This window comes from Tiliqua scincoides, chromosome 4 (genome assembly GCF_035046505.1).
Source record: "Tiliqua scincoides isolate rTilSci1 chromosome 4, rTilSci1.hap2, whole genome shotgun sequence".
Lineage (NCBI taxonomy): Eukaryota > Metazoa > Chordata > Lepidosauria > Squamata > Scincidae > Tiliqua > Tiliqua scincoides.
This window is the reverse complement of record NC_089824.1, coordinates 216039429-216060301: the sequence shown is the minus strand read 5'-3', so window position 1 is coordinate 216060301 and position 20873 is coordinate 216039429. Positions and strand designations below refer to the sequence as shown.

The window sequence follows — 20873 nt, the reverse complement described above, 5'->3', positions numbered from 1 at the left end:
CCATTGCCGCGCCAGATCCTGGACCCTTAAATTGTCAGCTCTAAACTGATGAATTTTCCTTATAAATCAGCCTTGTTTAGGGGTCGGGTGATCATATTCATTGGCCAAAAACATGGCTATAAATGTTTGGCTTCAGGTGTTCCAAAATGTCAATCTTAGAATCTGAGTTTTGTAGTGACTTTGGTTGTGACCTATAAGATTGTGGATTCTCTGGACAGGCCTGTGTTAAAACCCTTCACATTTTGGTCCCTACCCAGCTCTTGTCGTGCATTGTTGAATGTGACTAGTAGCCCAAGACTGGGAAGTACACTCTCTCCTTGTCAGGAATGTTTTTGCCATAGGAATCCAGCTCTTGAAACCCAAGGTCTCAGCTCTTAGAAGGAAGGGATTAATTCACCATCCTCTTCCTTTCTATGCCCTAACCTCCTGGGTGCATCAGGAGTCCTACTCAGCTTTGGTTCAAGTGTCAGGTTGCAGGCAAGCCTTGCACCACCGCACTTCCTGTCTTCCACCACCATTTCCTGCTGGGTCAGGGCTGAAAGACACACGTTTGTGCATCATTCCCATCATGGCACAACTGTTTCATACTCTCCCACCAAGTGATGCAATGCTAGCATGAGATGTAGCAACTCATCCACTAGGTGCCTGGAGTTCCAGTCAATTAGTTGTTGGGAGAGGGACCCCAAGAGAGTTTGGGCCCAGGCCCTGAACAAAGAACCTCCATCCGGTTAGAAGAGGACTAGTTGAACACTGCAATCTGATGCATGCCACCGAGTACAAATGCTTGTCCCATTGAATACAGTTGGTTGGCAACCTTCAGTCTCGAAAGACTATGGTAGAAGCCTACAGCACCTGGTATTCCCAAGCGGTCTCCCATCTAAGTACTAACCAGGCCTGACTCTGCTTAGCTTCTGAGATCAGACAAGATCGGGAGATAGTGTTCAGTATAGGGAGATGCCTCTGTGATACGACTCCATCATAAGGCTACTTTTATTCTTCAGGTTTAAATGAGTCAGGTAGCACAGGATCAAAACCACAAGCCCTATGAGTCAGGTGCCAATTCCCTGCTAGCTATCCCACTAGGGAAGAAGTGGCTGAAAACAGAATCCATAATCCAAACACCACAAGTTGGAAACCTCCTGACCCTGGAAATCCCAGAAAGCTCATCCCTTACCACTCCCTCTTATTCAGCGCCAAGGTCACCTGCATTCTCCCACTCTGGTCAACTTATTACTGATGAGTGAAGCCACTAGTTCTCCATCCCTTGACCCTAAAGGACTGCTTTGACCACTCTCTCTGTTTCCACATTCCTGCAGGTGCCTCGAACCATTGGGATGTCACCTGCTAGTTCTCCGAACCATATACCTGGCTCTGTGCACATGTGCAGTCAGGACCAAACGTGACATGATCATAGGTTCTGTGATTGCAGCTCCCAATGTCTTTCTCTTTTGCATAAGTCAGTGGTGGCAGGGGTGATTTGGATCAGGGCCGTGATGAATTTTTAACCCTTTCCCCCCCACACACTGATTCACCAACTTAAATCAGTCTTCCGAAGCTGATTTAGCCACAAGGATAAAAATGCTTTGTGCCTGTAAATTTTACCCTCCATGTCCAAAAGCAGCATTCAGGGATGATTTGAATTGAGGCTGCAACATGGAGATAAATATTAAACCCCACTCCTACAACATAACCCCAGTCCAAATTGGGAACTCTGCTTTTGCTTTTTGAAAAAGAAAACAATGTTGGGAAAAGTTCCAATCCTGTAACTCCCCTGTCACATCTAGATTGGCCCTTTGGTTAGGAGAAGAATCTACCCATATTCCCTAGAGCTTCCTGGCTGCCATTGGGTCTCCCGTTGCAGCAGCACTCAGGTACCAGATTTTTTTAAAGCTAGAAATTGGTCACTCAACAGCCATAGGATTAGAGATACCTAAGACCTTCTGGATCAGCTCAGAAGTCCATCTAGTCCTGCATCCTCTTTCCCACAGTGACCACCATATGGCCTCTGAAGAACCCACAAGCAGGGCATGAAGACCTCTCCCACTGCAACAACTGGTATTCACAGTTGTGCTGCCTCTGAGCCTGGAGATAGTATATAGCCATCATGACTGGTACTATACTTGTGACGGGACTATACTTCAAGGATTTGTCTAATCCCCTTTTTAAATCCATCTAGGCCAGCAGCCATTACGCATCTCATGGCAGTGAATTCTGCAACTTACAGGGCAATTGTATATATGTCTACCCAGAAGTCAGGGAATAAGAAGGCAGGTCCTCTTATAGATTATGACAGGGTTGGGCAAACGTTCAACTACAGGGAGCCTGGACCTGAACCTTTAACAATTGTATAGAAGACACACTTGTTAAAGGTTCAGGATCCCTAAAGTTGAAAGTTTGCCCACACCTGGATTGGAATTGGTTTAGAACAGGGGTGCTCACACTTTTTTGGCTCGAGAGCTACTTTGATACCCAGCAAGGCCCGGAGATCTACCAGAGTTTTTTTTTTTACAATGTTCGCGCCATCATAACATATAACATTTATGTGTACAATGTATGTTGGTGTACCTTGAGCCCCACTGAGTATAACAGGACTTACTCCTGAGTAGACATGCCTAGGATTAGGCTGTGAGGCTGCAATCCTAGCCACACTTACCTGGGAGTAAGCCCCGTTAAGTACAATGGGCCTTACTCCCGGCATTTCCTCCCAGAGGCACCTGAAGGGGGGGTCAGCACTCCGCGATCTACTCATTTTGCCTCACGATCTACCGGTAGATCACAATCCACCTATTGAGCACCCCTGGTTTAGAACCAGGAGACAGGGAGTGGGTGTCAATTGACAATTTTCACAATGGAGAGAGGTGAAAAATGGTGTGCCTCAAGGATCTGTCCTGGGATCGGTACTTTTTAACTTGTTCATAAATGACCTGGAGTCAGGGATAAGCAGCAAGGTGGCCAAGTTTGTGGATGACACTAAACTTTTCCAGGTGGTGAAAACCAGAAGGGATTGTGAAGAGCTCCAGAAGGATCTCTCCAAACTGGCAGAATGGGCAGCAAAATGGCAGGTGCGTTTCAATGTAAGTATGTGTAAAGTCATGCACATTGGCGCAAAAAATCAAAACTTCACATATAGGCTAATGGGTTCTGAGCTGTCTGTGACAGATCAGATCTTGGGGTGCTGGTGAACAGCTTGATGAAAGTGTCAACCCAGTGTGCGGTGGTGGTGAAGAAGGCCAATTCTATGCTAGGGATCATTTTTTTTAAAAAAAGGATTGAGAAGAAAACAACCAATAATATAATGCCGTTGTACAAATTGATGGCAAGGCCACATCTGGAGTATTGTGTCTGGTTCTGGTTGTAACATCTCAAAAAAGGACACAATAGAACTAGAAAAGGTGCAGAAGAGAGGGACCAAAATGACTACTAGGTTGGGACACCACCCTTATGAGGAAAGACTACAGTGTTTGAAACTCTGGAAAAGCTCATCTGTCCCGCCCCCTTCAGCTAACCAGCCAATCAGCTGGCAGCAAAACCCTGCTGCCGGCTGACAGGCGGGGAAGCCTGGCAATCACTGCTAGCACGCCAGGGAGGCGCGCCAGCAGCCCTAATCTAGAAAAAAGGTGCCTGAGGGGGACATGATTGAGACATACAAAATTATGCAGGGAATGAACAGAGTGGATAGAGGGATGTTCTTTTCCCTCTTACAAAACACCAGAACCAGGGGACATTCACTAAAGTTGAGTGTTGGGAGAGTTAGGACAGATAGAAGAAAATATTTCTTTACCCAGTGGGTAATCAGTCTGTGGAATTCCTTGCCACAACATGTGGTTATAGCATCTGGTCTAGATACCTTTAAAAGGGGACTGGATGAATTTCTAGAAGAAAAGTCCATCAAGGATTACCAGCCATTATGGGTATGTGCACAATGGGGGGGAGGGGGTGTGACACCACTACTGGTTAAAATTTTTAAGACCTTGGTATTTTTGAATAATACCATCATGTTATGTATCATTCGATGTGTAATTTCGTGCAGAATGCAATGAAACAAACTGTGTTGAAATATCTCTATAAAAAGTTATAGCCACTGTGGAGGTGGGGCAATGGTACATCACCACGGCTACTGCCCAGGGCGTTGCCCCACCTACTGCATGGGAGGATGTCCATCATGGGAGTGATGCACTGGCCTCCTGGACCAGGTGACACCACTGTTGATTCACATGCCCAAAGGTTGAGCAAGGTCAACGTATACATTGCATTTTACATTGCATTATACACTGAAGTTGAAGGTCCCACTGATTTTTTTCATACCAGATTCCCTGGGCCTTGGCTATGCCCCACCACCCATTCTAATTACTTCAATTTGCATTCCAGTAGAGACTGCAAAGCCTTTTTAGCAGACATTCCACTTTCATTTAGCTTGAACATTTAGACACTTAGAATAATAGGTGACTGGAAGCAAGCAACTTGTGCTTTATTTAGCATGGCAATTCCAAAATGCATGGCTTTTAAAACCGTTTATTCCTAACAGCCTGAACGTTGAGCAGGGAAACCTGGAAAGGGTGCAAGATTTCAGGCTCAAATGAAAACCTTGATGTTTCAGATGGCCTTAACAGAACCTGTCAAGGCAACTGGGTTTCAAAATCGGATCGTCTGATTTCAAGTTCCTGGGTTTTCCTCATCAAATCCCCCTTTGCATCCCTAAACATTTCTCTGTCTGGAACAAAATTTCTCGCCAGACTGGAAAGGTTACCAGAAGCAGATCCATATGTATGCAAAATGCCAAGTGAGCATCAAAAAATGACTGACCACAGGTCAATAGCTCGACATATTTGCAGGGGCATAGCTAAAGGGGGTGAAAAGCACTAAGTTTTGCATGGAGCCTCACCACAGCTTGCAAGTGGTCCCACACCCTCTCCTTTGTAACCATTCCAGGCATTTGCCTCTGTTTTGTCCGTCCCTGTCCCCCCGTCCCCGCGTGGAATGGGGACGGGAAGGGGCCATCTAGAAGAAAAGTCCATCAAGGATTACCAGCCATTATGGGTATGCGCGCAAGGGGAGTGACACCACTAAAATTTTTAAGACCTCGGTATTTTTGAATAATGCCATCATGTTATGTATCATTCAATGTGTAATTTCGTGCAGAATGCAATGAAACAAACTGTGTTGAAATATCTCTACAAAAAGTTATAGCCGCAGCAAGGAGGAGGCAGACTGTTCCATCATGTGGGCGTTCTATAAATGTGGGCACTCCAGAAGTTCAGCTGGATCTAAACGTGCACATTTGGCATTGGCTTTTATGAACATAAATGAAGCTAAGAACATAAGGAACAACTCCAGAAACTTGTCCAATCCCCTTTTAAAGGCGCCCAGGCCAGTCGCCATCACCACATCCTGTTGCAAAGAGTTCCACAGACCAACCACACGCTGAGTAAAGAATTTTCAGGGGTGGAGAGGGGCTGCAGAGGGAAGGGGGGATTGCTGAAAATCAATCTTCGCACGCTTTGTGAATGGAAGTTCATTCGCTCATGGCATGATGCCTGGGTGAGGATGCAACCTCATACTTTTTTTAAAGTTCAAATTGTTGATTGTTGAAGAGACACACAATTTTCTTTCAGTTTTCTGTCTTTGTCCTGCAAATATATGCTGTAGTTCTACTTTGTCTCTTGGATACATAACAAACAAGCAAACAGTTGGATGTATCTGATTTTTAGCATGCTTTTGGTTTTGGGGGGAAAGGAGAAGAACTCATAGGGCTACCAATTATGGGCCCAATACTATCCAATTTTCCAGTGCCAGTGCAACTGTGCCAATGAGGCGTGCACTGCATCCTGTAGTGGGGAGGCACTCACAGAGACCTCCTCAAGGTATGGGGACATTTGTTCACTTACCTGGGGGCTGCATTGTGGCTGCACTGGTGCTAGAAAGTTGGATAGGATTGGGCCCTATGTTGGCAGAAAGTCAGGCAGAAAATAGTGTCTTTTCCCCCCCTTTTGGTCTTTTCTTGAAAGTGTGTGTGTGTGAGAGAGAGAGAGAGAGAGAGCGTGAGCAGCATCTTTCAAACTTCAAAGCTTATAAGAGAAGTGGAGTGGGTTGCTGACCTTTAACAGCCACCCTGATAGGGTGGATTATGGCATGTCAGCAGCCATCTGCAGTATAAACTATACCTGCCTTTGATGAGGCCCTTGCAGGCCATTAAATGGGTGAAAATCATACTGGGCTTTCCCCCAAAGGAAACAAAAAAAAAAACTCCTCTCCATTAGCCAGGCAGTGCATGGTGAAGGGAAGTCACGTGACAAACCCTGCTTGTATTTTAAACATTAGGCACTCTTACACGGCCACAGGCTCCAGTCTTAAAACCTACTTATCAGGAAGTTAGTCCTGTTGAACTCAGTGGGATTTACTTCTGAATAAACAGGGCTGCAACAGTAACAAGACTTAATCATTCAGATTGTACTTGTTTTCAGTGATCAAAGAGCTTCATATACATCATTCCGATACTCATTACAACAACTCCTCAGGGCTAGCCAGGAATATTGGAGTGGGCCAGGGCTTACAGGTATATGGCAATGAAACTGGTAGAAGTCAATGTCACTGCAAGTCATTACTAGCCTCTATTTATTTAAAGTATTTCCACTGTGCCCTTCAGCCAACAAGGTGCCCAGAGTTTCTTACACAGAATCCAACAAAGGGAGAGCATCACAGCAGAAAAAGTTGTGTGTTTGGAGTGGGGGATTATGTCTTCCTCACTTTTCTTCTCCTTTTCCTCCCAGTTGGTATTTCTATGGCCACTGAGGGGAGAAGAGCACAGGACCAGCTTAAAGAGGCAGCAGCAGTGGAGGTGAAGACGGTGATATTATGCAGGTGCAGATATTTGTGTCCCTTTGTTCAAACAGCTTGGTTGGTTCACTGATGGTGGCAAAACAGAATGACGCACTCCAATGGGCCCCCAATATCTCAGCCAAAAGTTCTCATGTAAGAACTTCATCTCAGCCCCTGCTGGCTTAATTAGGCATGTATGCTGCAGGACCTTTACCCTCCCTCCCTAGAAATTCACCCCTGCTCTTCATACCACCCCATGTCCCCTCCCTCATGGGGAGACCAATGATCTTAGTTAAAGGATCTTAGACAGCAGGACCAAGAAAGGTTCCATCTCAGAGAACTTGGACAGCCTCTGCCAGTAGATGATTAGATCATCTAACCAATTTGGTTAGATGGACCAAAGGTATGACTGAGTATGAGGGGGTACATGATTGAGACATACAAAATTATGCAGGGGATGGACAGAGTGGATAGGGAGATGCTCTTTACACTCTCACATAACACCAGAACCAGGGGACACCCACTAAAATTGAGTGTTGGGAGAGTTAGAACACACAAAAGAAAATATTTCTTTATTCAGCGTGTGGTTGGTCTGTGGAACTCCTTGCCGCAGGATGTGGTGATGGCGACTGGCCTGGACGCCTTTAAAAGGGGATTGGACAAGTTTCTGGAGGAAAAATCCATTATGGGGTACAAGCCATGATGTGCATGTACAACCTCCTGGTTTTAGAAATGGGCTATGTCAGATGCAAGGGAGGGCACCAGGATGCAAGTATCTTGTTATCAGGTGTGCTCCCTGGGGCATTTGGTGGGCCGCTGTGAGATACAGGAAGCTGGACTAGATGGGCCTATGGCCTGATCCAGTGGGGCTGTTCTTATGTTCTTAACTACAATTCCCAGGAAGCCTTGCAGGTCTCTTGTTATCTGGTGTGCTCCCTGGGGCATTTGGTGGGCCGCTGTGAGATACAGGAAGCTGGACTAGATGGGCCTATGGCCTGATCCAGTGGGGCTGTTCTTATGTTCTTAACTACAATTCCCAGGAGGCCTTGCACGTCTTCTTGTTATCTGGTGCGCTCCCTGGGGCATTTGGTGGGCCGCTGTGAGATACAGGAAGCTGGACTAGATGGGCCTATGGCCTGATCCAGTGGGGCTGTTCTTATGTTCTTAACTACAATTCCCAGGAGGCCTTGCAGGTCTCTTGTTATCTGGTGTGCTCCCTGGGGCATTTCGTGGGCCGCTGTGAGATACAGGAAGCTGGACTAGATGGGCCTATGGCCTGATCCAGTGGGGCTGTTCTTATGTTCTTAAAATCTGCTCCACCAGGCTAGAGGACCATTCTGAACAGGATGGCACACGGCACAGGGAGGGGGTGGGCCACGGCAGGAGGGCGGGACAGCGTAAATCGGTCCCTTCACAGAGACTTCTTCACTGGCTGTACCTGAGGAGGCTACAACTCATTAATGCCTACACTTAAATTAAGTGTTGTGAGAAGGCACACTTTCTCTCTTCCTTCAGTCATGTTCTAAGCGGAATGTGTAGTTTATTTGTTAAAACGTGTCTACTTATCCAATGTATATCCGAAAGGTAGTGTAGTGTAGGGCAGGCCCAGTCCAGGCTTTCATGCCACCTGGGACCACCTGGACTGGTGCCCCTCTGCCAGCTTTGCAGTCTGAATCTTCCTTTGCGAGAACATCCCATTCAGTCCGTTGATGGCAGCAATGTCTTTGCTTAGCCTGAAGATGGCACTCAAGAATGTCCCTAAGCAAGAGCTGCAACCCAGGCGCTTGCATTTCCGCTACAACGGACCGAGCCTTCTGGATAGCCATAAACCGAAAGTTCATATTGCTCATAAAAGATGCATGCCTTTGTACATTAGACTACCAGATTAGGGCTTGCGGGAGAAGGAACAGCAGAGGTCACTGTGGACCTTGCAGACAGCAAAACTCAGGGTGCAATATCCGTTGCAGTGGGGAAGGCTGATTAGGGAATTTTATACAAGGATAAAATGGGGTGGGTATAATTTGAAGCATACCTTGGGCAGGCAGGAGAGGACACCAGAATCTCTTCTCCACCCTCATTTTCCCACCCCAAATGACATTGCTTTAGTACTTTTTCTGGTCTCAAAGCCCCACTGGGAGTAAATGACTTTAATTAAAGAAGGTAAAAGCCCAAGCTTCGGAATTCTCTCCTGGCATCTTTGGCCTAGCCCTGCAGCAGAATGAGGTGGTAGCACACCAAGGAACACATCACTTTGGGTTGCAAGTAGGGGGATTACACCTGCTGTTTAGGCCCAGGTTTCACCTGCATTGGAGCAAAGTTACTCATTCACAGATGTAGTGGGCTGTACTGATAGGCAAGGCCTTACTGCAAAGCTCTTAGAAATTAAAATCAAAACATTTGTATCAGATGTGCCAGTGTAGTCCCATGGCTACAGGGCTGAGTATGGACACTGAGTTTAAATCCCTGCTCACTTGGTGCCTGATGTGGACCAATAAGTTCCAAGTAGGGTGACCAGCATCCTCTTTTTCCAGGACATGTCCTCTTTCTTAGGACAGCATCCTCTTTTTCCAGGACATGTCCTCTTTCTTAGGACAGCATCCTCTTTTTCCAGGACATGTCCTCTTTCTTAGTCTTGTGTCCTGGAAAAAGAACTTAAATGTCCTCCTTTACCCTGTGAGCAGGCAGCGCAGAGCCTTCTTATAATTAATATATGTAATATAGTTTTAAATTTAATAAGTCATACAGTGTTTACCTTAATCAGATGAAATCTGACACATGTGTTTTTAGCTTGCATTTTGTCATGTCCCACATTTTTCTTGGCTGTCCTACATTTTGGGGTGCCTGGTCCTCTTTTGCAGCTATGACATCTGGTCATCCTGGTTCCAAGCCAAATACATCCAACCAGGTCAGGTTCCAGCACGGGCAGACTGGGGATTGGGTTACAGAACCATCGGGCAAGAAGGTAGGGCACTGTTTGGCACCTTCTCCAGGCAGGCAAGAAGCTCAAACTGGGGAGCCAAACTCATGGAGAGATTATCTTGCACCAACAAAGACTCACTTGGCTTCCCGGGTCCTGCAGCTCTTCCAGGGCTCGCTGTTTAGATGCAGTTTCCCTTTCTGCCATAGTCAGGAGGCTCTGTGAAACAACAAGGCTTCAGTTAGCCAGTCCTCCCTGCAAGCTGCCTTGGAGGTGTGCAATGATTAATCAGTACCAATTTTAATTGGTGGGGCTGAAAGTTAAGAGCATACTGTGGAGCTGGGTGGGCTTTTTAACCTGTTTTGATTCTGGTCCATGTTGGCAACCTTCAGTCTCGAAAGGCTATGGTATCGCGCTCTGAATGGTGGTTCTGGAACAGCATCTAGTGTGGCTGAAAAGGCCAATTCAGGAGTGACAATCCCTTCCACACTGGGAGCAAGTGCAGTCTGTCCCTGGTCTGTCTCCCTGGCTATGGGCCTTCCTTCTTTGCCTCTTAGCCTCAAACTGTTGGCCAAGTGTCTCTTCAAACTGGGAAAGGCCATGCTGCACAGCCTGCCTCCATGCGGGCCGCTCAGAGGCCAGGGTTTCCCACTTGTTGAGGTCCACTCCTAAGGCCTTCAGATCCCTCTTGCAGATGTCCTTGTAGTGCAGCTGTGGTCTACCTGTAGGGCGCTTTCCTTGCACGAGTTCTCCATAGAGGAGATCCTTTGGGGTCCAGCCATCATCCATTCTCACAACATGACCGAGCCAACACAGGCGTCTCTGTTTCAGCAGTGCATACATGCTAGGGATTCCAGCACGTTCCAGGACTGTGTTGTTTGGAACTTTGTCCTGCCAGGTGATGCCGAGAATGCATTGGAGTCAGCGCATGTGGAAAGCGTTCAGTTTCATCTCCTGTTGTTGATTCTGGTGTGTTGCTGAAAAACAGGCTGTTCTTTTAACAATGGGGGTGAAGTTGACTATGATGAGAGAGATGCATGGCTGGATCTCCCAGTGTCTTTGCAAGGGGGCTAAAAGCAATTGCTGGGGAACTCAATTTATATTGGGATTGTAGTGGGAGGGGGCCTTAACTTTTATTCCCTGTGAAAATTCCTGGATGTAAATCACATCCCCTTGCTAGGATGCTATTGGCCATGGAGGAGAACACAAACAAATGGAGGGTGGGAGGCTTTTCCATTAGCAAAAAGAAAAAAGATATCAGAAGATCCATTCATGTGTCTCCCCCTTTACATCTAGTTTGGCCCCAAGTAACAGCTTTTCTGTATTGAATTGTAAGCTATCTCAAAAAGGCACCTTTGTTGGGGCTCTAATAATTCAATGCAAATTTAATTGAATGTAATCCATTCATTGGTTAAAAGGCAGATGATAATCAATTGAAAAATCTTGCAGCAGCTGAGAGCCCTAGATTTAAAATCCTATTGTGCATGTAAATGGTTGTGTGAAATATGAATGTGACTTTCCTTCTAGTGACAATGACATCAATGGCAATGCCCATTTCACTTCTCCCTGCTCAGACAGATAGAAATTGATATGTGAAACAAAAGCACCCTCTGAAATAATCCCAGGTGACTTGTGCACCTTGGACAAAACCCAGGCTACAAAAATGCCAGCAATCTGTGCTCCTCCCTCTTTCTCTTGATAATTCATTGATAGCCTCGGCTCCCTGTGGTATAACTCCGGAGATGTGCAGACTTCAAAAGGGGACTTCCATGGGAAATGAACTTTTCATACATTACAGGAGTAGCATGGGGCACTATTAGCAGTTCTGCTTATTAATTTTTCACATTTTTATACTGCCCTTCCTCCAAGGAGCTACATGGTTCCTTCCCTAGACCCCACAACAACCCTGTGAGGGAGGTGCAGCTAAAAGATAGTGACTGGCCCGAGAGCACACTGTATTCAATGTTAATTGAATGTGGGGCCTTCAGCCACTGAGCTACCACCCATGCCTGTTGCAGGGGGAAACTAATTGCTCCTTGGTAACTCTCTTCATTGTCCCAACATGAGTTGCTGTTCCTGGGAGAAAGCTGAAATTAATGGCACCCTTGGATTATTTTTTTATAGCATCTGTTTGCTATTAAAAATGTAAAAATGCTATTATAAAAATGCTATTAAAAATGTAAGGTTATAATAATGAGCAGGAACCAATAATTAATGCTTCTGCCCTTCCAAACAGAACCTGATGCTAGGGTTTCATCAGGAAACTGTAAAGCAGGCTGAACGTGAAAGCACAAAAGTATTTAGTTAAAGCAGAGGTCCCAAACAGGAAACTGCTGTGTCCCGAAAAAGCCCTCCCCATCCTAAGTGGCGCTTCATTCTGCCACAGCGCTGTGTTCCTTTCAAGGTGATCTGGGCACCGGAATGCAGAACAGTAAGTGCTACTCACCGTTAGGGTAGTGGGAAACCCTGGCCTCTGAGCGGCCTGCTTGGAGGCAGGCTGTGCAGCATGGCCTTTCCCAGTTTGAAGAGACACTTGGCCAACAGTCTGAGGCAAAGAGGCAAAGAAGGAAGGCCCATAGCCAGGGAGACAGACCAGGGACAGACTGCACTTGCTCCCGGTGTGGAAGGGATTGTCACTCCCGAATCGGCCTTTTCAGCCACACTAGACGCTGTGCCAGAACCACCTTTCAGAGCGCGATACCATAGTCTTTCGAGACTGAAGGTTGCCAATATATATATATATAAGTGCTACTCACCGGGGTGGAAGGGTTTTTCAAAACTCTGTATCCAGCCCATGGGCCACTGTTTGGAGAGCCCTGCGTTAAAGGCACAGAAGCCTTAACAATTTCTGTAGTGTTTTGCCTATTCACATTAGACAGGCTGGTGCTGCAGTTGCGTCCTTTTTACAGCAACAAAAAAGATATTGCAGATCAGGCCTTAAAAAATCCAAGGAGACAATCTGTGTTTACCGAACTCAGAACTCTGTGTTCATACGTAAGCTGGCAGTAAAGATGTTTTTCAGACCAATTCTATTGGGCTGCTGCATTGTCAGAACACGCATTCCAGCAATGCAGTGTTCTTTATGGCTGTCGCAAACAGTAACGCGACATAATGCACAGCCTGGCCACCACTGCAAAAGCAGACTGGCCACAACCACACACCGGTGGTCACTGTGGCAATCCTGGTGCCCGGACGTTGGCAATGGGGAGTGGGAGGGGTGCGGAGGAACTGACCAGAGACCAGGGTGGGGTGTTAAGGCTGGAAGGGGGTAGTATTGATGGCAGCAATACCCTATCTCCCTTGCTGGCCTCAATCCACCTACCAGGATTCGCTCACACTTGTACCAACAAAGTAGGTGGTGCAGGTCTGAGTAAACCCATCTGGGCAGCAGATGCCTTTAAAAGGGGGTTGGACAAATTTCTGGAGGAAAAATTCATTACGGGTTACAAGACATGATGTGGATGTGCAACCTCCTGATTTTAGAAATGGGCCATGTCAGAAAGCCAGATACAAGGGAGGGTATCAGGATGCAGGTCTCTTGTTATCTGGTGTGCTCCCTGGGGCATTTAGTGGGCCGCTGTGAGATATAGGAAGCTGGACTAGATGGGCCTATGGCCTGATCCAGCAGGGCTGTTCTTATGTTCTTATGAAACTGTTTTTCATGAACTTGTGGGCCAACCTGTTTCCTCCTTTATTGGAGTAGAAAGACAACCTATAAGTGTTTTAAAGAAAGAAAGAATTTCAAACAAAAAAAGTCACAACCACATAAAAGAACTAGGGCAGTGCTTCTCAAAGTACCACTTCACATGGTCCACCTATTCGAAATACCACCAGAAGTAACTGGTGAGTTACTTCTGGTTGAGATGCCAGATGCAACATGACACACACCAGTAAGAGGCTCAGGGTGGACGGGAGGACTTTTTCAAGCGTGGAAAAGTGTACTTTGGAGCTTTTTCTGCCAAACCAAGCCAAGCCTACTACCATAGTATGTTGTGTCACATTCCTGGTCTTGCTGCCATGTGGCAGGTGTCCAAGGGTTCACCAGACATCATCTCAGGTACCACTGGTGGTACCCATAGCAGTGGTTGAGAAACACTGGACTAATACAGAAGCTGGCTACACCACTTTGTGTGAAATAAATGTGTCATCCCGGGGTGCATGTCTTCATCATTGTGGACATACCTGGGAAATACTGAAGGCACTGGTCAATGAAGGCGAGAACCATAAAAGGCTTTACTTCCTTGACCACTCCGGAACCTTCCCTGCCCAACCGCATTTGAAATTATTGGCTCAGAGTGCATCTGCTTGGTCCATTGGCTTTTCAAATGGCAAACATTCCATGTTTAAAGAAAAATCCAGATGGTTTGTGGGTAGTCAGTCTCTCTCTCTCTCTCTCTCTCTCTCTCTCTCTCTCTCTCTCTCTCATTTTCATGACACAGTTCCTTTGGGGGGGGGGGAATTTCCATTCACTGCCCTGTCTTCCAAATATTGAGAACAAACTTTTGCAAATAGAGTCTCCTTAACAGCTCTGGTGGGGCTGATAATTCACTTGAAACAGCAATCTGAAACATTAGGCTCCGTTGACTCAAGGAGTTTAACATTTCAGAAGGAGATAAGGAGAGAGAAAAAACCTTCAGAGGTAACAATGGTCTGAAGTGCAAGGTAAAACCATGGGAAATGTTCAACAGGCATCGGCAGGAAATGGGAACCCAGTTTGGAATATTTACCATCTTCCCATGGCACATTTTCTCTACTAGTTTTGCTTTGTGCCAGATATACTCTCCCCTCCATGGCCAACTTGGGTCCCCTCAGGAAGAGAGGCAGAGTAAAAATACTGTTAATGAATAAATAATAAATAAATGGCTTAAGAATACTTGTTTTACAGCACTTATTTCTATGACTAGTACCGTTCCCCCAGTGCAGAGCTCCCACTTTGAGCCAAGATGGTGTAGGAGTTCTGGAACTGGACATAGACCTGGAAGATCCAGGTTCAAATCCCTGCCCAGCCATGAAACTTCCTGGGTGACCTTAGGCTGGTCACTATTTCTCAGCCTCACCTACCTCACCTGTTGTGAGGACAAAAGGAGGGGAGGAAATATGTGCACCACCGTGAGCTCCTTGGAGAAAGGGTGGTATACAAATGTGAGAAATAAATATAAATAAATACACACTGCTTTGTGCTCTATTTATTTCAAACCGTTTATAACAGACCATTTTTTCCCTTTAATTTCTAGGGCAGTTCGCAAACTTAAAAAAACAACAACAACTGTACAGCATCCATAAAATGATACAATCTTAACAAGCCAATCAAATATAAAATTAAAAAGAGAAGCCACATAGCAGCAAAAATCCATATAAGGGCAAGAATTTTCAAAGCCCCCATCTCCCTAAAAAACCAGTTTTGGAAAGTTAGCTATGAAGGCCTGTAGATCAATGGCAGAGCAGCAGCTGTGCATGCAGTCTCAGGAGTCCCCTGTGCATGAAGGGAGTCCCAGGTCAATTCCCTGACCATATTAGGGTTTGTGTCACCCAGCATTGTGTCACCCCCCCCCCCATGACTGACCTTCTCCCGTACCAGACCATACAGAATAAATTACAATTTCATACATAAGAACAGCCCCACTGGATCAGGCCATAGGCCCATCTAGTCCAGCTTCCTGTATCTCACAGCGGCCCACCAAATGCCCCAGGGAGCACACCAGATAACAAGAGACCTGCAAGGCTTCCTGGGAATTGTAGTTAAGAACATAAGAACAGGCCCACTGGAACAGGCCATAGGCCCATCTAGTCCAGCTTCCTGTATCTCACAGCGGCCCACCAAATACCCCAGGGAGCACACCAGATAACAAGAGACCTGCAAGGCCTCCTGGGAATTGTAGTTAAGAACATAAGAACAGGCCCACTGGAACAGGCCATAGGACCATCTAGTCCAGCTTCCTGTATCTCACAGCGGCCCACCAAATGCCCCAGGGAGCACACCAGACAACAAGAAGACCTGCAAGGCCTCCTGGGAATTGTAGTTTAAGAACATAAGAACAGCCCCACTGGATCAGGCCATAGGCCCATCTAGTCCAGCTTCCTGTATCTCACAGCGGCCCACCAAATGCCCCAGGGAGCACACCAGATAACAAGAGACCTCATCCTGGTGCCCTCCCTTGCATCTGGCATTCTGACATAACCCATTTCTAAAATCAGGAGGTTGCGCATACACATCATGGCTTGTACCCCATAATGGATTTTTCCTCCAGAAACTCGTCCAATCCCCTTTTAAAGGCGTCTAGGCTAGACGCCAGCACCACATCCTGTGGCAAGGAGTTCCACAGACCGACCACACGCTGAGTAAAGAAATATTTTCTTTTGTCTGTCCTAACCCGCCCCACACTCAATTTTAGTGGATGTCCCCTGGTTCTGGTATTATGTGAGAGTGTAAAGAGCATCTCCCTATCCACTCTGTCCATCCCCTGCATAATTTTGTATGTCTCAATCATGTCCCCCCTCAAGCGTCTCTTTTCTAGGCTGAAGAGGCCCAAACGCCGTAGCCTTTCCTCATAAGGAAGGTGCCCCAGCCCCGTAATCATCTTAGTCGCTCTCTTTTGCACCTTTTCCATTTCCACTATGTCTTTTTTGAGATGCGGCGACCAGAACTGGACACAATACTCCAGGTGTGGCCTTACCATCGATTTATACAATTATAAATTTATAATTTTAGATTTATACCATCGATTTATACACACAGCCTCAATGCAGTGGCATCACTAAGTTTGGTGTAACCCCCATTAACTTTATTTATTTAATATATACCTGTACAGGTCACCCAACAAATCGGTAACCAACAAAAAAATCAGTGGCCAACTTGATGACACTTGCACCACTGAATAAGAGTTCTAGGATTAGCTCTGATACATGGAATTGAGAACTGGCTCCTGGTTGGTTGGTTGGCAACCTTCAGTCTGGAAAGACTATGGTATAAGCCTCTAGCACCCAGTAGTCCCAGGCAGTCTCCCATCCAAGTACTAACCAGGCCTGACCCTGCTTAGCTTCCGAGATCAGACGAGATCGGGCATGTGCAGGGTAACTGGCTCCTACTAACACTTTATTGGTTCCCTGCTGTATCAAAAAAGCACCTCATTGGCTCTTAGAACAATCAATCTCATTGGTCAGTTTTGAGTTAATGAAATCCATTTTTTGTTACATAAGGCAGTTGTGTTTTCCTTTTGTGATATTTGTCTATAACGTTTGATAGAATAGAGATATTTCAACATAGTTTGTTTCACTGCATTCTGCATAAAATTACACATTGAATGATATATCATATGATGGTATTATTTGAAAGTACAAAGATTTTCACAATTTTAGTCAGTAGTAGTGCCACCCACACCCTAAGTGTGTCACCCAGTGCAGTCCACACACCTCACACCCCTATTGATGCCACTGAGTGGCCCCTCTCACTCACCGCAGAAGCCATTCAGGACATCAATGGCAACTGAGAGAAGGCTTAACAGCCCCTTTCAGATATATATCTGGGGTAAATGTTTATTCTGTAGAACAGCAATTTTTTAACCAGTGTGCCACAAAAGGCCCACAGATGTGCCACAAATGTTTTTCACTGAAAAGTTCTTACACGTTCTGTTGTTTCTAGGGCAACTGACTGTAGTAACGAATTGTCTTACTACAATAAGACAGAGGAAGAGGGACAGACAATTAGTTACTACAGGCAGTTGCCTAGCAAAAGAGTTGCAGAACCTGGAAGAGTTTGCCAGAAATGACATCACAAGAGGCAAAGACCATACAGAAAACTGCTGCTCCCTCCCTCACACTTTAATTGTACCCCATCAAACATCTATGAAGGCTCTGTTTTGGGGACAATCGCCCCTAGTAATGAATTGTCTGTCCCACTTCCTCCAGAGTTAGAGCACAAATTTGTGGTGCCTTCTTCTGTTTAGCAGAAGGAGAGAAAATGTCCACTCCAGCCCAGTGTCTTTTCTAGTGGCTGTCTCTTCTGCCTCTCTGTTTAGATTGTAAGCCATTTGGGGCAGGGAACTATTTCTGGATTTATTTTTCTGTGTCAATTGCTTTGAAAACTACTTTTGGTTGAAAAGCATTATATAAATATTCTTAATAATAATAGTTAATAATAAGGAAATAAGTTTGTACACTTGTATTGTCAGGGAGGGGTCATTGCTCACTGGTAGGACATATGATTTGTCTGTGAAAGATTCAATCCTTGGCATTTTGAAGTAGAGCTGGGAACAGTCCTCTCTCTGAAACTCTGGGGAGATGCTGCCAGTCAGGGTAGATAACACTGAGCTAGATAGACCAGTTGTCCCTGTCAGATCTTTGATCAATCGTGTGGACACTGAGAGCGCATGATCCCCCTTCTGCGCATTGATGTAGCATCTGGGTAGGGTAGGGTATTTAGTTTAGTTATTTAGTTTAGCCATTTAGTTATTTGATTTTTCTCTGTAAACCGCTTTGTTGAAAAGCGGTTTACGGAGTTTTAGTTTTAGTTGAAAAGCGGTATATAAATACTGTTAATAATAATTAATAATAGGGTGTAAGCTATGAACCAGGAGATCCTGGCTCAAAACCTATCTCAGCTACCAATTTAAGCAAAGTGTTCTTCTCTCAGACTTGACCCTGTCCACCCACCCACCTGCACTTTGGGGGCCATAATATTGGCCTCTTTTACAGACATGTTAGTACAGTATTGTATTGGCAACCTTCAGTCTCGAAAGACTATGGTATCGCGCTCTGAAAGGTGGTTCTGGAACAGCGTCTAGTGTGGCTGAAGCGTCTAGTGTGGCACAGCGTCTACTGTTAGTACAGTATTACTGAAAAAATGTAGGTTAAACTCTTTAATACTCTGAAGCAGTAGCGTAGCTAGAGGGGGTGCAAAGCACTAAGTTTTGTAGGGAGCCTTCCTATGGCATGCAAGCAGCTCTCCCCTCCTCTTTGAAGCCATTGGGGTGGGGGGAGCAAAACTGAGGCATATGGATGGCTCCCTGAAAAACTTAGTGCATCCCCTCCAGCTTTGCTTTGCATCCCCTCCAGCTATGCTACTGCTCTGAAGCGCCACATAAATGCAAAAAGTCCATACGTGGGTTTCTTTTCCTTTTGCATTATCTGCCCTTCTTCTGGTTGCTGTTGTTTTGCTTTCTTTCTTTGACTAAATGAAGCCCTTGAGAAATTATTCAAAGCCAGGTAGATATGCAAATCCTTCTGCGAAAACATGTTCCAGACTTTGGACTATGGGGGCAGAAGAGCCCAGAACGTGTGTTTTGAGAAACTCGTGATTAAACCCGAGCCCTTTGTCAGCCTCTCCTGTATTGCCATGAAACGTGGCAGGAGCAAACAGCCTGCCTAAGCAATTGCAAATAACTCCACGAGGGCAAGGCAACTTGGTACTGCCCATTACGAGGCCTGTTGACTCATACCCTCTCCAGCCATAAACTTGCAGAGGCTGGTGTGAAATACGCAGACAGAGGGCCAGAGCAAGAGGGACATGGAAGAGCCCTCCAAAGTGGCTCCAAGAAGGTTGGGTATCTGAATGATGTTGCCACTCCCCTGTGTCCAGCTCTGGGCAGTCGGATGGACAGAATAAATCTTCTCCAGATCAAAGTGAGACTGGAGAGTGGCTTCCTAATTCTGCCTGAACTATGCCTGCTGACCTCTTTCTGCAGAACCTCTGTTCATTCCTTCTCAATCCTCAGTGTAAACAAAAGGAAGATCTAGGGGGTATGTCTAAAGCCTAAGAATGATAATGATTGGGGGGGGGTAGACTGTTTGCTACGACTGAGGAAATGGTCGGCCTCTGGATGTTGATAAGGGGTCAAGTCCGTCTCTGAACATCCTTGAACATCAACAGGCCTAAGGTAGGAGAAATTGATGGAGGACACAGCCTAAAAAGATACACTGGAGTTACAGACCAGTCTGCCTGTGAGCTTCATCTGGCTAAAGTAAGGGCATATCCAGGCTATGATGTCAATTTTATACCACTCCAACAATTGTGGCTTCATTCAGTGACGCTTGGGAATTGTCTATTAGTGAGGGGCTTAAAATTCTTTGTTAGCGATCACTATCCCCATCCCGTCACAAAAAAAAGAAGTCCTATATTTTCCAGAGACGATGGAATGACTAATGGCATAATCCAAGGGCTCACTAGCACCAGTATAGCAGCTGCTGCATCAGCACTAGGTGTAACAGACATGCTGTAAAACGTATTTGCCATGACTCAAGAGTAGGTAGCACCAGCAGTAAGGCTGGAGCTAAATAGCCGCTGGCGCTGGTGAGTATGGCTCCGAGCAACAAAGGTGCAGGGGAGGACAGAATGGAGGTGGGGAGGTGTGTTATGAGACAGGTGAGGGCATAATGGGGGGGTGAATCGGGGTCAGGATTGGTAGAGGAGGCGTCCACCACATCCTAACCCCAGGCCCAAAAGTCTTACATGGAACTTCTTGGACTTGCCCCGGAAATTTTGCTGGAGCAGATCCCAGTAGCCACATTGGGCAGGCACAAATGTTCCCTTACCCCAAAGAGACCTCCAGCCTGGAGACCGCCAGCCTGCTCAAACCCAGCACTGGATACAGCATGAACCACATGGCCCAGCTGCGCTAACACTGGTTTGGACTGGGCTGTGAGTCATTCACTGTTTTCATGCAAAAATTGAAAAGTGGCATATAAACATTTGTAATAAATCATAACTATTGAAATATGCCTGTAGTGTAAATATGCTCATAGCTTGACCAAACAACAATTTCTGAGATGCCATGACAGTGATTTAGAATGGATGTGTGTCTGTGCTGTAAATATGTCTTTAACAGGCTGAGGAAAGAACTTCTCTTATGCGTAGAGTCTAGTGTCAGTGAAAACTCTCATTCATTTGGACATGCAGTTCTCCAGACATTCCTCTTTGTAAGCCAAGGATGGTCTATATGTTCCAGAACCAAGGGCTCGGTTTCCTCCCAAGACCCCTCTTGTCTAAACCAATGAGGTGCTGAGATTAGTCTTACAATTGGCACCTCTTTGCCTCGCTGAAATCTGGCACGGATCCCAGGAATTTCTCAGCGCTAAAAGTTAAGCTTATGGTGAATGAAAAGGTAAGTGTCTTTGCAAACCTTGAAGTCCAAGCCAACCGCCAACT

General features: G+C 45.9%; 1 long non-coding RNA gene across 1 annotated transcript in view; it reads right to left on the bottom strand.

Moving 5' to 3' along the window:
• The window catches only part of LOC136649709 (uncharacterized), a 57878-nt gene that overhangs the window by 9997 nt on the left and 27008 nt on the right, over positions 1-20873 (bottom strand). Inside the window, exon 3 of the long non-coding RNA XR_010794428.1 lies at positions 9875-9952. This is a non-coding gene — a long non-coding RNA (uncharacterized lncRNA). The remainder of the gene's footprint in view (positions 1-9874; positions 9953-20873) is intronic.